A 15,521-nucleotide genomic window follows, 5' to 3' on the forward strand; every position below is an offset into this window, starting at 1 on the left:
GTAGGGAGCCCAATGTGGGACTGGAACTCCAGGATAACGCCCTGGGCCAAAGGCAGATGCTCAACTGCTGAGCCACCCAGCCATCCCAAACAAAAGAAATCTATTGTCTCATAGTTCTTGAAGCTAGAAGTCTGAGATCAAGATATCAGCAGTATTGTATTTCTGAGTATCTCTTCACACTTCTCTTTGGAGAAGAGGATGGCCATCTTCTCTCTGTGGTCTTTCATATCATCTTCCCTTTATGTATGTCTCTGTGTCCAAATTTCCCCTTTTGTTAAGGGAATGTCACATTACCTTAGGGCCCACACTAATGCCAACACTTCAACTTGATTTTCTGTATAAATATCTATCACCAAAAAGACTACATTCTGAGGTGCTAGGGATTAGGAATTCAACATAGGAATTTTTTTTAATTTTTTTTATTGGTGTTCAATTTACCAACATACAGAATAACCCCCAGTGCCCATCACCCAATCACTCCCACCCACCGCCCTCCTTCCCTTCTACCACCCCTAGTTCGTTTCCTAGAGTTAGCAGTCTTTACGTTATGTCTCCCTTTCTGATATTTCCCACACATTTCTTCTCCCTTCCCTTATATTCCCTTTCACTATTATTTATATTCCCCACATGAATGAGAACATATAATGTTTGTCCTTCTCCGACTGACTTACTTCACTCAGCATAATACCCTCCAGTTCCATCCACGTTGAAGCAAATGGTGGGTATTTGTCATTTCTAATAGCTGAGTAATATTCCATTGTATACATAAACCACATCTTCTTTATCCACTCATCTTTCGTTGGACACCGAGGCTCCTTCCACAGTTTGGCTATTGTGGCCATTGCTGCTATAAACATCAGGGTGCAGGTGTCCCGGCGTTTCATTGCATTTGTATCTTTGGGGTAAATCCCCAACAGTGCAATTGCTGGGTCGTAGGGCAGGTCTATTTTTAACTCTTTGAGGAACCTCCACACAGTTTTCCGAGTGGCTGCACCAGTTCACATTCCCACCAACAGTGCAAGAGGGTTCCCTTTTCTCCGCATCCTCTCCAACATTTGTGGTTTCCTGCCTTGTTAATTTGCCCCATTCTCACTGGTGTGAGGTGGTATCTCATTGTGGTTTTGATTTGTATTTCCCTGATGGCAAGTGATGCAGAGCATTTTCTCATGTGCATGTTGGCCATGTCTATGTCTTCCTCTGTGAGATTGCTCTTCATGTCTTTTGCCCATTTCATGATTGGATTGTTTGTTTCTTTGGTGTTGAGTTTAATAAGTTCTTTATAGATCTTGGAAACTAGCCCTTTATCTGATATATCATTTGCAAATATCTTCTCCCATTCTGTAGGTTGTCTTTGAGTTTTGTTGACTGTATCCTTTGCTGTGCAAAAGCTTCTTATCTTGATGAAGTCCCAATAGTTCATTTTTGCTTTTGTTTCTTTTGCCTTCGTGGATGTATCTTGCAAGAAGTTACTGTGGCCGAGTTCAAAAAGGGTGTTGCCTGTGTTCTTCTCTAGGATTTTGATGGAATCTTGTCTCACATTTAGATCTTTCATCCATTTTGAGTTTATCTTTGTGTATGGTGAAAGAGAGTGGTCTAGTTTCATTCTTCTGCATGTGAATGTCCAATTTTCCCAGCACCATTTATTGAAGAGACTGTCTTTCTTCCAATGGATAGTCTTTCCTCCTTTATCGAATATTAGTTGACCATAAAGTTCAGGGTCCACTTCTGGGATCTCTATTCTGTTCCATTGATCTATGTGTCTGTTTTTGTGCCAGTACCACACTGTCTTGATGACCACAGCTTTGTAGTACAACCTGAAATCTGGCATTGTGATGCCCCCAGCTATGGTTTTCTTTTTTAAAATTCCCCTGGCTATTCGGGGTCTTTTCTGATTCCACACAAATCTTAAAATAATTTGTTCTAACTCTCTGAAGAAAGTCCATGGTATTTTGATAGGGATTGCATTAAACGTGTAAATTGCCTTGGGTAACATTGACATTTTCACAATATTAATTCTGCCAATCCATGAGCATGGAATGTTTTTCCATCTCTTTGTGTCTTCCTCTATTTCTTTCAGAAGTGTTCTATAGTTTTTAGGGTATAGATCCTTTACCTCTTTAGTTAGGTTTATTCCTAGGTATCTTAGGCTTTTGGTGCAATTGTAAATGAGATTGACTCCTTAATTTCTCTTTCTTCAGTCTCATTGTTAGTGTATAGAAATGCCACTGATTTCTGGGCATTGATTTTGTATCCTGCCATGCTACCGAATTGCTGTATGAGTTCTGGCAATCTTGGGGTGGAGACTTTTGGGTTTTCTATGTAGAGTATCATGTCATCGGCGAAGAGGGAGAGTTTGACTTCTTCTTTGCCAATTTGAATGCCTTTAATGTCTTTTTGTTGTCTGATTGCTGAGGCTAGGACTTCCAATACTATGTTGAATAGCAGTGGTGAGAGTGGACATCCCTGTCTTGTTCCTGATCTTAGGGGAAAGGCTCCCAGTGCTTCCCCATTGAGAATGATATTTGCTGTGGGCTTTTCGTAGATGGCTTTTAAGATGTTGAGGAATGTACCCTCTATCCCTACACTCTGAAGAGTTTTGATCAGAAATGGATGCTGTATTTTGTCAAATGCTTTCCCTGCATCTAATGAGAGGATCATACGGTTCTTGGTTTTTCTCTTGCTGATATGATGAATCACATTGATTGTTTTACAGGTGTTGAACCAGCCTTGTGTCCGGGGGATAAATCCTACTTGGTCATGGTGAATAATTTTCTTAATGTATTGTTGGATCCTATTGGCCAGTATCTTGTTGAGAATTTTTGCATCCATGTTCATCAGGGATATTGGTCTGTAATTCTCCTTTTTGGTGGGGTCTTTGTCTGGTTTTGGAATTAAGGTGATGCTGGCCTCGTAGAAGGAATTTGGAAGTACTCCATCTCTTTCTATCTTTCCGAACAGCTTTGGTAGAATAGGTATGGTTTCTTCTTTAAATGTTTGATAAAATTCCCCTGGGAAGCCATCTGGCCCTGGACTCTTGTGTCTTGGGAGGTTTTTGATGACTGCTTCAATTTCCTCCCTGGTTATTGGCCTGTTCAGGTTTTCTATTTCTTCCTGTTCCAGTTTTGGTAGTTTGTGGCTTTCCAGGAATGCGTCCATTTCTTCTAGATTGCCTAATTTATTGGCGTATAGCTGTTCATAATATGTTTTTAAAATCGTTTGTATTTCCTTGGTGTTGGTAGTGATCTCTCCTTTCTCATCATGATTTTATTAATTTGAGTCTTCTCTCTCTTCTTTTTAATAAGGCTGGCTAATGGTTTATCTATCTTATTAATTCTTTCAAAGAACCAACTCCTGGTTCTGTTGATCTGTTCCACAGTTCTTCTGGTCTCGATTTCGTTGAGTTCTGCTCGAATCTTTATTAACTCTCTTCTTCTCCTGGGTGTAGGATCTATTTGCTGTTTTTTCTCCAGCTCCTTTATGTGTAAGGTTAGCTTTTGTATTTGAGTTCTTTCCAGTTTTTGAATGGATGCTTGTATTGCGATGTATTTCCCCCTTAGGACTGCTTTTGCTGCATCCCAAAGATTTTGAATGGTTGTATCTTCATTCTCATTAGTTTCCATGAATCTTTTTAATTCTTCCTTAATTTCCTGGTTGACCCTTTCATCTTTTAGCAGGATGGTCCTTAACCTCCACGTGTTTGAGGTCCTTCCAAACTTCTTGTTGTGATTTAGTTCTAATTTCAAGGCATTATGGTCTGAGAATATGCAGGGGACAATCCCAATCTTTTGGTATCGGTTCAGACCCGATTTGCGACCCAGTATGTGGTCTATTCTGGAGAAAGTTCCATGTGCACTTGAGAAGAATGTGTATTCAGTTGAGTTTGGATGTAAGGTTCTGTAGATATCTGTGAAATCCATCTGGTCCAGTGTATCATTTAAAGCTCTTGTTTCTTTGGAGATGTTGTGCTTAGAAGACCTATCGAGTATAGAAAGAGCTAGATTGAAGTCACCAGGTATAAGTGTATTATTATTTAAGTATTTCTTCACTTTGGTTAATAATTGATTTATATATTTGGCAGCTCCCACATTCGGGGTATATATATTGAGGATTGTTAAGTCCTCTTGTTGGATAGATCCTTTAAGTATGATATAGTGTCCCTCTTCATCTCTCACTACAGTCTTCGGGGTAAATTTTAGTTTATCTGATATAAGGATGGCTACCCCTGCTTTCTTTTGAGGACCATTCGAATGGTAAATGGTTCTCCAACCTTTTATTTTCAGGCTGTAGGTGTCCTTCTGTCTAAAATGAGTCTCTTGTAGACAGCAAATAGATGGGTCCTGCTTTTTTATCCAGTCTGAAACCCTGCGCCTTTTGATGGGGTCATTAAGCCCGTTCACGTTCAGAGTTACTATTGAGAGATATGAGTTTAGGGTCATCATGATATCTATTCAGTCCTTGTTTTTGTGGATTGTTCCACTGAACTTCTTCTTAAAGGGAAATTTTAAGAGTCCCCCTTAAAATTTCTTGCTGAGCTGGTTTGGAGGTCACATATTCTTTCAGTTGCTGCCTGTCTTGGAAGCTCTTTATCTCTCCTTCCATTTTGAATGAGAGCCTTGCTGGATAAAGTATTCTTGGTTGCATGTTCTTCTCATTTAGGACCCTGAATATATCCTGCCAGCCCTTTCTGGCCTGCCAGGTCTCTGTAGAGAGGTCTGCTGTTACCCTAATACTCCTCCCCATAAAAGTCAGGGATTTCTTGTCTCTTGCTGCTTTAAGGATCTTCTCTTTATCTTTGGAATTTGCAAGCTTCACTATTAAATGTCGAGGTGTTGAACGGTTTTTATTGATTTTAGGGGGGGATCTCTCTATTTCCTGGATCTGAATGCCTATTTCCCTTCCCAGATTAGGAAAGTTTTCAGCTATGATTTGTTCAAATACATATTCTGGCCCTCTGTCCCTTTCGGTGCCCTCGGGAACACCAATTAAAGGTAAGTTTTTCTTCCTCAGGCTGTCGTTTATTTCCCTTAATCTATCTTCATGGTCTTTTAATTGTTTGTCTCTTTTTTCCTCAGTTTCCCTCTTTGCTATCAACTTGTCTTCTATGTCACTCACTCGTTCTTCCACCTCGTTAACCCTCGTCATTAGGACTTCTAGTTTGGATTGCATCTCATTCAATTGATTTTTAATTTCTGCCTGATTAGCACTAAATTCTGCAGTCATGAAGTCTCTTGAGTCCTTTATGCTTTTTTCTAGAGCCCCCAGTAGCTGTATAATAGTGCTTCTGAATTGGCTTTCTGACATTGAATTGTAATCCAGATTGTGTAACTCTGTGGGAGAGAGGACTATTTCTGATTCTTTCTTTTGAGGTGAGGTTTTCCTTCTAGTCATTTTGCTCAGTGCAGAGTGGCCAAAAGCAAGTTGTATTGGGAAAAGCAGAAAAAGAGAGGAGAGAAAGAAGGAAAGAAAAGAGAAAGGAAAAAAAGGAAGAAAACGAAGAAAAAGAGAAAGAAAAAGAAAGGAAAAAAAGGGGTGGGGGAAGGAAACAAATCAAAAAGCAAAACAAAACAAAACAAAACAACAACAACAACAACAACAAGAACAAAAAGAACCACCGGGGAGTATCTTCTGATTCTGTGTACTTTAAGTCCCTTGGCTTCCCCTGGAACTTTTCCGTCTAGCTGGTTTCTGGGGGAGGGGCCTGTTGTGCTGATTTTCAGGTGTTAGCAGTTGGGGGAGCTGCTGTGCCCCTGCCTGGTGCAGGGCTCAGTGGGGGTTGTTTACCCCGTGAAGCCCTAGGAGGAACAGCCCCGGTGGTTGCCGCAGCTCTGGAGCCCTGGAGTCAGCCCCCGCAGTAACTCCGGAGCTCTCCGTCTGCAGGGCCTGGAGGCTCCGGGGCGGGGCCGCTGATCTGCTCAGCTGGGGCAGGAGCGTCCTCGCTGTCCTGGGCCCTCCCGGCCTCTGCCTGTCCCGGGGGAGGCCGGATCCTGGGCTGTGTCCCGGCGCCCTGTGCTCCGGAGCTTGCCCTGGTGGATTCGCGCTCCCGGGCCGCGCAGCCCCCTCCGCGGAGCCGCCCCCGAGCCCCCCGAGCTGCTCCCGCCCCGCAGCCCCCTCCGCGGAGCCGCCCCCGAGCCCCCCGAGCTGCTCCGGGTCCCCCGTGCGCGCTGCAGCCCTTAGGGAGCTCGGCGCATCTCCCGGGGCGCAGGTGTCTGTTACTGTCCCGGGGAGCCCGAGGGCATCCTCGCCCTTCTGAGTCCTGCTCCACCTCCCTGCGAGCCCCTTTCCCCCCGGGAAGGTCGGTGCAGCTCCTGCTCCTCCGGGACGGGGCTCTCCTGTCCTGGGGACACTCGCCCCGGCCTCAGCCCGGCTCCTCGCGGGGCCCCTCCCCCTTGGAGGCCTTTTGTTTCTTTATTTCTTTTCCCCGTCTTCCTACCTTGATAGAAGCGCGAACTCTTCTCACTGTAGCATTCCAGGTGTTCTCTCTTTAATTCTCAGGCTGAATTCATAGATTTTCAGGATAATTTGAAGGTTTTCTAGGTAATTTTGTGGAGACAGGTGATTTGGGGACCCTGTTCTTCCACCATCTTGCCCCTCCTCTCAACATAGGAATTTTTGAAGGGACACAATTCAACCTATAACAATGAATAAGTTCTCTAAGATTCCATATACTCTTCTTTTTTTTACTTTCTCCACTTACCAGAAATATTCTAGGGGCACCTGGGTGACTCAGTTTGTGGGTCATCAACTCTTGATTTTGGCTGAGGTCATGATCTCAGGGTTGTTGGATTGAACTCCATGGGGCTCTGCACTCAGCACAGAGTCTGCTTGAGATTGTCTTTCTCCTTTTCCCATTGCCCTTCCCTGCTGCTTGTGTGTTCTTGTCTCTTTTAGATGAATACATTTTTAAAACCCTTTTAAAAAAAAGATATTCTAGAGCAGTAGAACTAGTTCCAATAGAATAGTTTCAATAAAACTTTCTGTGATGAGGAAAATGTTTTCTGTGTGTGCTCTTCTACATGGTAGCTCCTAACCATATATGGCTATGGAGCACTTGAAATGGGATTATTGTGGCCAAGGAGTTAAATTTTAAATTTCATTTGATCTAAAAGTTAAAAGAGCCACTTTTGGAGAGCACTGTTCTATAAACTGAGAGGTTGAACTAATTATTCATTAAAAGTAAAAAAAAAAAAAGTTATATTTCTGTGATTTGAAACACATAGATACTATGTGAATTCATATTTGCATTTTTAAAGATTTATTTATTTATTTTAGAGAAAGGAAGAGCATGAGTGGGGTAGAGGGCAGAGAGATAGAGAGAGGGAGAGAGAGAATCTCAAGTGGACTCCCCTGCTAAGCGTGGAGCCCAACAGGGGCTCTAAATCTCATGATCTGGAGATCACAACCTCAGTCAGATATTTAACCCACTGTCCCACCCAGGTGTCCCTGCATGGTTTTTAATATCAGAGGTAAATTAGGAATATGTACTCCTCACAGGGATAAGAATGAGGCAAGGCAGAAAATGGAAGTTCCAAAGCTACAAGCCAGTAAGGGCCAGGTGTTAACAAGTAGATACATTGGCTTCAGGGAAGCTGGAGTGCAGGCTTTGTCAAATGCAACCATTAGACTTCAGTCAGACAAATGTTGGCATCAGGGAAGGTAGTTCCAGTATTCTTGAATCTTCTGATTTCCCACAAAAAGCTAGAAATCTAGGTTTTCGTGTGGAATCTTCTGATTTTTTTAATGTTGGTAACTGATTTTAAGATTCTCCAGGCAATCTTAATCTGGTTAAACACCAGCAAAACATCTGTTGGCAGGGTATAACCCTGAGACTCCCAGTTTGTGACTTCAGTTTTGGTAAAAATTTCAGAAATTTTCTTAGAAAGACTTTCCTTGATTTTATTAGCTGAAGATAATGGGACTCTCAGAAAACATCAAGTTTTACATGATACTCCTGAACAAAAGTTCTTTTTACACATTCCAATTTAGAGAGAACCAAAATGATGGACATTTGAAACAAATGTATTGTGAATTTCAGGCTTGGCTCTCTTCCAGAAGCTTCCAAAATTTGCACTGTGCTATGATATTCCCAGGACTAGCAGATGTGTTCCTGTCTCTGATCTTTTCCCATCAATTCAATTCAGAGAACAAAAAAGAGGAACCAACAGAAGGAAGATTGGCAATTTGCAGCTTTGCAGATGCTTAGATCTCTCCTTGACGTATAAAAGCTCTTTAAAAAGGCATAGGGTGGTAAGTGTAGTAAATTCTTTGTCTCCTATAAAAACATTTGTTTTTACTGAGAGAGAGAGAGAGACAGAAAGACAAACCAAGAAACAGACTCTTAACTATAGAGAACAAACTGATGATTACCAGAAGGGAAGTCGGTAGAGGGATGGGTGAAATAGGTGATGGGGATTAAGGGGGAGCACACGTTGTGATGAGCACTGGGTAATGTATGGAATTGCTGAATCACTGTACTATACACCTGAAATTAATATAACACTCTCTACTAATAATACCAGAATTAAAATAAAATAATATTCCCTACGACCCAGCAATTGCACTGTTGGGGATTTACCCCAAAGATACAAATGCAATGAAACGCCGGGACACCTGCACCCCGATGTTTATAGCAGCAATGGCCACGATAGCCAAACTGTGGAAGGAGCCTCGGTGTCCAACAAAAAATGAATGGATAAAGAAGATGTGGTTTATGTATACAATGGAATATTACTCAGCCATTAGAAATGACAAATACCCACCATTTGCTTCAACGTGGATGGAACTGGAGGGTATTATGCTGAGTGAAGTAAGTCAGTCGGAGAAGGACAAACATTATATGGTCTCATTCATTTGGGGAATATAAATAATAGTGAAAGGGAATATAAGGGAAGGGAGAAGAAATGTGTGGGAAATATCAGAAAGGGAGACATAACGTAAAGACTGCTAACTCTAGGAAACGAACTAGGGGTGGTAGAAGGGGAGGAGGGCGGTGGGTGGGAGTGATTGGGTGACGGGCACTGGGTGTTATTCTGTATGTTAGTAAATTGAACACCAATAAAAAATAAATTAAAAAAAAGAAGTTAAAATTTAAAGGAAGATAAAGATTATATTTATAGATAATTGAAAAAATACAGATAAGATACAGATATTAGAAATAATAATTGCATTTTGCATGGTCACTTCCTTCAAGGTGGGTATAAATAAGAAATTATAATTATTTTACTGTATACTACTATAATATACTTGAAAATAAGATTTTGTAAGTAATACTATTTAGATTAAAAATATCAACTCCTAGGAATAAATATAAGAAAAGATATATAAAACCTCCATACAGTAATAGTACAGTAAGCTGTACTATTGAAAGGAATTTTAAAAGACTTAATAAAGGAAGGAATTGTCCATTTGCACTGTTAAAAAAATTAAAAATAAAAAATAAAATAATATTAAAAACACTTGTTTTTACTTAATTTTTTTTTTTGTTCATAAAATTGTTTTTCAGCCATTGAGCATTCACCAAGCACCTGCTTCCTGATAGGTCACAGACAACACGCTGGTGTGGTACCCAGGCCAGGCCAGACATGGCCCCTTCCCACAGCGAGATTCAGAGTTGAGCAGAGTATTTGAACTTGAGCATATCTTCTTCAAGGCATTTCTTCCAATTAGAAGAAGTACTGTGAAATCAAAGTGTTGAGAGGTAGGAGATCCTGCAACAGGAAGCCCTAATGATATCTAGGGGAGTGAGTGGGAGTGTGAGCATTAGCTCAGAGAAAGGGGAGGTGGGAGTAGGGAAGACATGGAAGTTCTAGGGAAGGAGATTAGTTGGCAGTATCCAGGAGCTGAAAGCATGCCCAGTGGCTGGCAGGTAGGTGAAAGTAAGCCAGAGTGGGGCTAAACAAGGCTGGTCATGTTGCATTGAGATTTGTAGCTCATGATCAAAGAAAATGGTCTAAGATGCACTCTATGGCAAAAGCAATAGGCCAAGGAAAGCATCCTGTAGAGGCTATGGGAGAAGAATGGGGGTCTTGCAGCTAAGTGACATGTGAGTAAGGACTAGTCCTCCATGAAGTTCAATCTCAGAGCAAAATGTGCAGCTCAAGTGCAAAGCTCTCCTTCTTCAGCAGTTTAGATCTCATTGTGCTGATTCTCACTGGAGGCAATTTTGCTCCCCTGGGAATATTTGACAATGTCTGTAGACATATTTTGTTGTCATGATTTAGGAGGGAAGTGCTACTAGCATTTAGTTGGGAAGACGTCAGGGATGTTGCTAAACATCCTATAATGCACAGGGCAGCCCCCATGACAGAGAATGATCAGTTCCAAAACATCAATAACAACAATGTTGTGGAACACCAGGTTAAAGTGAACATAAAGGAATTAGTGGGGATGGGAGTAGGTAGGGGTGTCAGGAAGTAGGGGCAAGGACCATACCTTCAGCTTTATGGCTAAGTTTGCAAACAGAAAATTATATTAAGGTACAAAAATTATGTGTTGGCTATTTGCTTCTTTCTTTCCAATCTACCAACTGCCAATGGCATCTCCCAAAATATCTGGGTTAGGCCAATCAGCCTTATTTACCATAATAATCCTGACTACAATTCTCTCAGCTTTACCTCAAAATAAGTGTTTAAAATATTGACTGAATAAATAAATGAACATCAACTTATTCCCAGAAAATGAAATTTTGCATAATTACAATAACTATTGAGCTACTAATTTGTGCAAGGCACATTCTAAACTTCAACCAAATCCTTATAAAACCCCACAAGGGAATTAAAAACTATAATTTATAGAGAAAGAAACAGAGGCTCAGCGATGGTAAGCCCCTTGCTGAAGGTCAAACAACTATTGAGTGTATTTGATACCACGGCCTGTCTTCTTTCATTGTTCTAAAGGGGATTTTGCATTGAGAATGGGATATAAGCCAAATATGATTTGTCTCACCCATCAGTGGGATCAGGTATGGCTGCATATATGAAAAACCCCAAAGAGTGACCTGCCATAGAAGGATTTTATTTTAATGCACATAAGTCAAATCCAAGGTAGAATGATTCCAAAGATATCAGAGGTACAGACTCCTTCTTTCCTACCTATCTGTCCTTAGCACCTAGCTCCCATTCTCAATACAGGGAGGATCTACAGACCATCACATAGGTAACTGCCAAGCCATCATCCCCAGGCCTTACCTTTCCTCTCTGCTGCCTGCCTTCATCCTTCATCTCTGCTACTTTGTGGAAACCTGACATGTGCCCTTTTGGAAACTCTCCCTCCTGACATGTAGTTTCCATGCAGATGATTGCAGATGTAATTTCAGATGTACTTGAGGGCTGCTGGGAGGCAGTCTCCACACTGCCCCATGATCTTGCCTCCCGTGTTCTTATTCATTCAGCCATTCTTCATTCATTTCCATGGTTATTGAATACCTACTCTATGCTAGGCCCTTTGAAAAGCCCAACAGGTTGTCCATGGTTCCTTTCTTGTGGTGCTTTGGATCTAGTGGAGGAGCCACAAGCAAATCATAGAACCATTGTTTATCCAGTTACAGATTTTGGTAAGAACTGTTAGGGAGTTATAAGCACATGAAACAGGAGCCACCTTGGTTGGAAGAGCCAAGAAAGTTTCTCCCAAAGAAGTAAAAGGGATGAGTGGCAGTTAGCTCAGTGAGGATGAAGAAGCATGTTCCAGCAGAGGGAATGATATATATAAGCCATTTAAGATGAGAGAGTAGTTTTATACTCTGCATTGCTCACTAGAGACAATAACTCTGCCTTCAAAGAATTATATTTGGGAGAAGAGTATTGACAGTAAACACAAGCAGATAAGATATTTTCTAGTACTTACTGATTTAATAGAGAAAACACATTTGTTTGAATGATGGGGAGAAGATCAGTGTTGCTGGAGCATACTGAGCAAGTGGGGAATAGATGAGGATTCATTCTGAGAGGTAGCTAGTGGCCACTTGAGTCTTGTGGGTGATGGTAAGGTCTTCTGGAGACTCTAGGAAGCCTCTGGGTTTGTTTAAGCAGGAAGATGACATGAGAGGATTCATATTTTAGAAAAATCTCTGAGGTCTGAGTGCAAATCCATCGACTGGATGAGATCTCTGGGTAGCAGAGGCCAGGTGCCAGCCATGAATTCAGAGGACAGAGCTTTACTCTGTGACCTGGACAAGTTACTAAAGTCTAATTTTCCTCACCATATACTGGAGGTTATGAGAAGTGCTCCCAGGTTCATGACACCACCTAATGAGATGATACTTTATGCAACATCACACAAAACCTTGCATATGGTCTACACATCAAATACCTCCTCTCTTTCCACCTGATGCCACTCTCCTCTGACAAATACCACAAGGTCTTTAGTGGGCATGTTTTGATCATGAGATGTCAATTTACTTTTATTTTATTTTTCTTTAAGATTTATTTATTTATTTGAGAGAGAGAGAGAGTACAAGGGGAGGGGCAGAGGGAGAGGGTCTCAAGAAGATCCTGTGCTGAGCGTAGAGTCCAATGCAGAGCTCAATCTCATGACCCTAAGATTATGACCTCGGATGAGTGATGACTCTATGAGCAGAACACAAGAGTTGATGCCCAATCGACTGTGCCACTGAGGCACCCCTCAAGGTGCCAATTTTAAATGGGGACATAATAGATTAGATGACACATGAGAATCTCAACAGTTTCTCAGAGTCTTAAATAATTCTTAAAAGTGAGGAATATGCTCCTGCTCCATTTGCACTTTGCACTTTCAAAATGTTTTGCAAACAACTTGATATAACTTTCTAGTGCTTCAAAAGCCTCAGCCACCCCACACTGTCTCTGCAGGCATGTGAAAGGAAGGATTTCCAGAACTGGAAATAAAAAAAGGCTTGGAGGGTCACTGTGGGGAATGTGAGATAAAGAATTTCTTCAGAGAGTCTTGTAAAGTCAGTTTCCTTTTATTCCTCTGACATCTCAGCTATATCTGAGCTAAATCTGGTGGGCTTAGACACTGGACCAGCTCCCCATCTTTAGCCCCTGGCTCCAGGTCCTATTATTTTTGTCTTACTCAGAGTTCTTGTTCTAGCCTACAAGTCTCCTGCCTTGAACACACTCAAGAAACCCAATGAGCAACTGGCATGAAAAAAGCAAACCACACTGGATGAAAGCTGCATATCCTATCCACTTGACTGAAATGTATCTTTTAACATTTGAAAGAAATAAAGAAGAATATTCTCTGTATGAAAGAATCAATCCGTTTTAGGGGATCAAAACCAATTATAACAACTACTGGGATCTTGCTTCTATGAAGAGCACTCTGAATGATAATGAGATAGTTCAAAAAAAGTAGGATGATTAGAAGATTGTGGTGACATAAAACTCATGGCCATGGCAATTTTTTCACAGTTGGAACAAGACTATCCTTGAGGGTTTTTTTCTTTTACTGCTGGACACCAAAAGAACACGCCATAATCCAATGTTTCTACATGAAGTTATGTTCAGTCCATGGAGGGGAAAGAAGGTAAAAAGTTGTAAGCAGGAGAGAAATATTTTTTAATTCATAAAGAAATGGAGCTCAATTGAACTGCTAGGAAGATCTTTCCCTGTGATGGGTTGTGCATAGTAAAACAGAGACACATGGAAACTTGTGGAATAGAAGGATTTCTCCAATTTAAAGTATTGTTTAGGGGGCTAGGAGAGGCTGGCATAAATAGATGGCTCTGCCCTCTGCATAGGACAGTTTACCACACAAAGCCTGGATTATATGAAGAATAAATGAGATAATGCAAGAATCAAAGCTAGATTAAGCTGTGATTGATGATAATTGAAGTTTAGTATAGGGAAAAATTACCAGCCTGTATCTAAGTGTTCGTATTTCTAGAACTCTTGCTCTAAATTATGATGTATCATCTATACATGCTAGTAATGAACAGACACATAATTTATATTATTCCTTTCACACAGAGATAGATCTCATAGGGAGCAGAGGTTTGCTCGTGTGCTCATTTAGGCTTATTTCTCCTGCTTGGTCTTACCTTTGAGCTTGGGAAGTCTGACTAAAGACATCACAATTCATCTGCTGGCAGTTTGCCAACCTGTGTCTTTGGAAAATATATTATGTTCCTTCCGGATAGATCCTGTAAACCTAAAACCTATTAACCATCATGGGCAGCTTGAGCAGTAGAAGAGTACTGCTGAAGTCCAGTATGTTAGAACTGCTCAAAGTCTGATCTGTGGGCCAGAGCTGATGAGAAAAGTGTTGAAAGCAAGCATGTGAGGGCTTTTATAATAGCTTGATTTTGCCATGATACTTAAATTCATTACACAAAATGAGACCAAGTATCACCTGGGATGATCTAAAAACTAAAACAAACAAATAAAAAACAAAATAAATAAGCAAACAAAACAATCACCCCTTCATCTCAAGTGTATAAGAAGAGCCAAGTTAAAGAAACCAACACATTTAGGTCTCTCATCCATTTTAAGTTTATCTTTGTGTTTGATGTAAAAGAATGGTCTAGTTTCATTCTTCTGCATGTGGCTGTCCAATTTTCCCAACACCATTTATTGAAGATACTATCTTTTTTCCATTAGATATTCTTTCCTGCTTTGTTGAAAATTAGTTGACCATAGAGTTGAGGGCCCATTTCTGGGTTCTCTATTCTACTCCATTGATCTATGTGTCTGTTTTTGTGCCAGTACTATGCTGTCTTGATGATCATAGCTTTGTAATATAGCTTGAAGTCAGGCATTGTGGTGCCCCCAGCTTTGTTTTTGTTTTCAACATCCCTCTGGCTGTTTGAGATCTTTTCTGGTTCTTCCATACAAATCTTAGGATTATTTGTTCCAACTCTGAAAAATGTCCATGGTATTTTGATAGGGATTGCACTGAATGTGTGTGTGCTGGGTAGCATAGACATTTCAACAATATTAATTCTTTCAATCCATGAGCATGGAATGATTTCCATCTCTTTGTGTCTTCCTCAATTTCTTTCATAAGTCTTTTGTAGTTTTTAGAGTACAGATCTTTTACCTCTTTGGTTAGGTTTATTCCCAGGTATCTAAGACCTAAATGTGAGACAGGAATCCATCCACCAAAATCCTAGAGAACACAGGATTTCTGGGTTCTTTTTGCAATCTTTTTGACCTTAACCACAGCAACTTCTTGCAAGACACATCTTTAAAGGTAAGGGAAACAAAGGCAAAAATGAACTTTTGGGACTTCATCAAGATAAAAAGCTTCTGCACAGCAAAGGAAACAGTCAACAAAACTAAAAGGCATCTTATAGAATGGGAGAAGATATTTGCAAATTATATATCAGATAAAGGGCTGGTGTTCAAGATATATAAAGAATTTATTAAACTCTCAACATCCCAAAAAACAATCCAGTCAAGAAATGGGCAGAAGTTGTGAACAGACATTTCTCCAAAGAAGACATACAAATAGCCAACAGATACATGAAAAAATGCTCCGCATCACTTGTATCAGGGAAATATAAATCAAAACCACAATGAGATACCACCTCACACCAGTGAGAATGGCTA

Source organism: Canis lupus, chromosome 13 (assembly GCF_011100685.1).
Source record: "Canis lupus familiaris isolate Mischka breed German Shepherd chromosome 13, alternate assembly UU_Cfam_GSD_1.0, whole genome shotgun sequence".
NCBI classification, from domain to species: domain Eukaryota; kingdom Metazoa; phylum Chordata; class Mammalia; order Carnivora; family Canidae; genus Canis; species Canis lupus.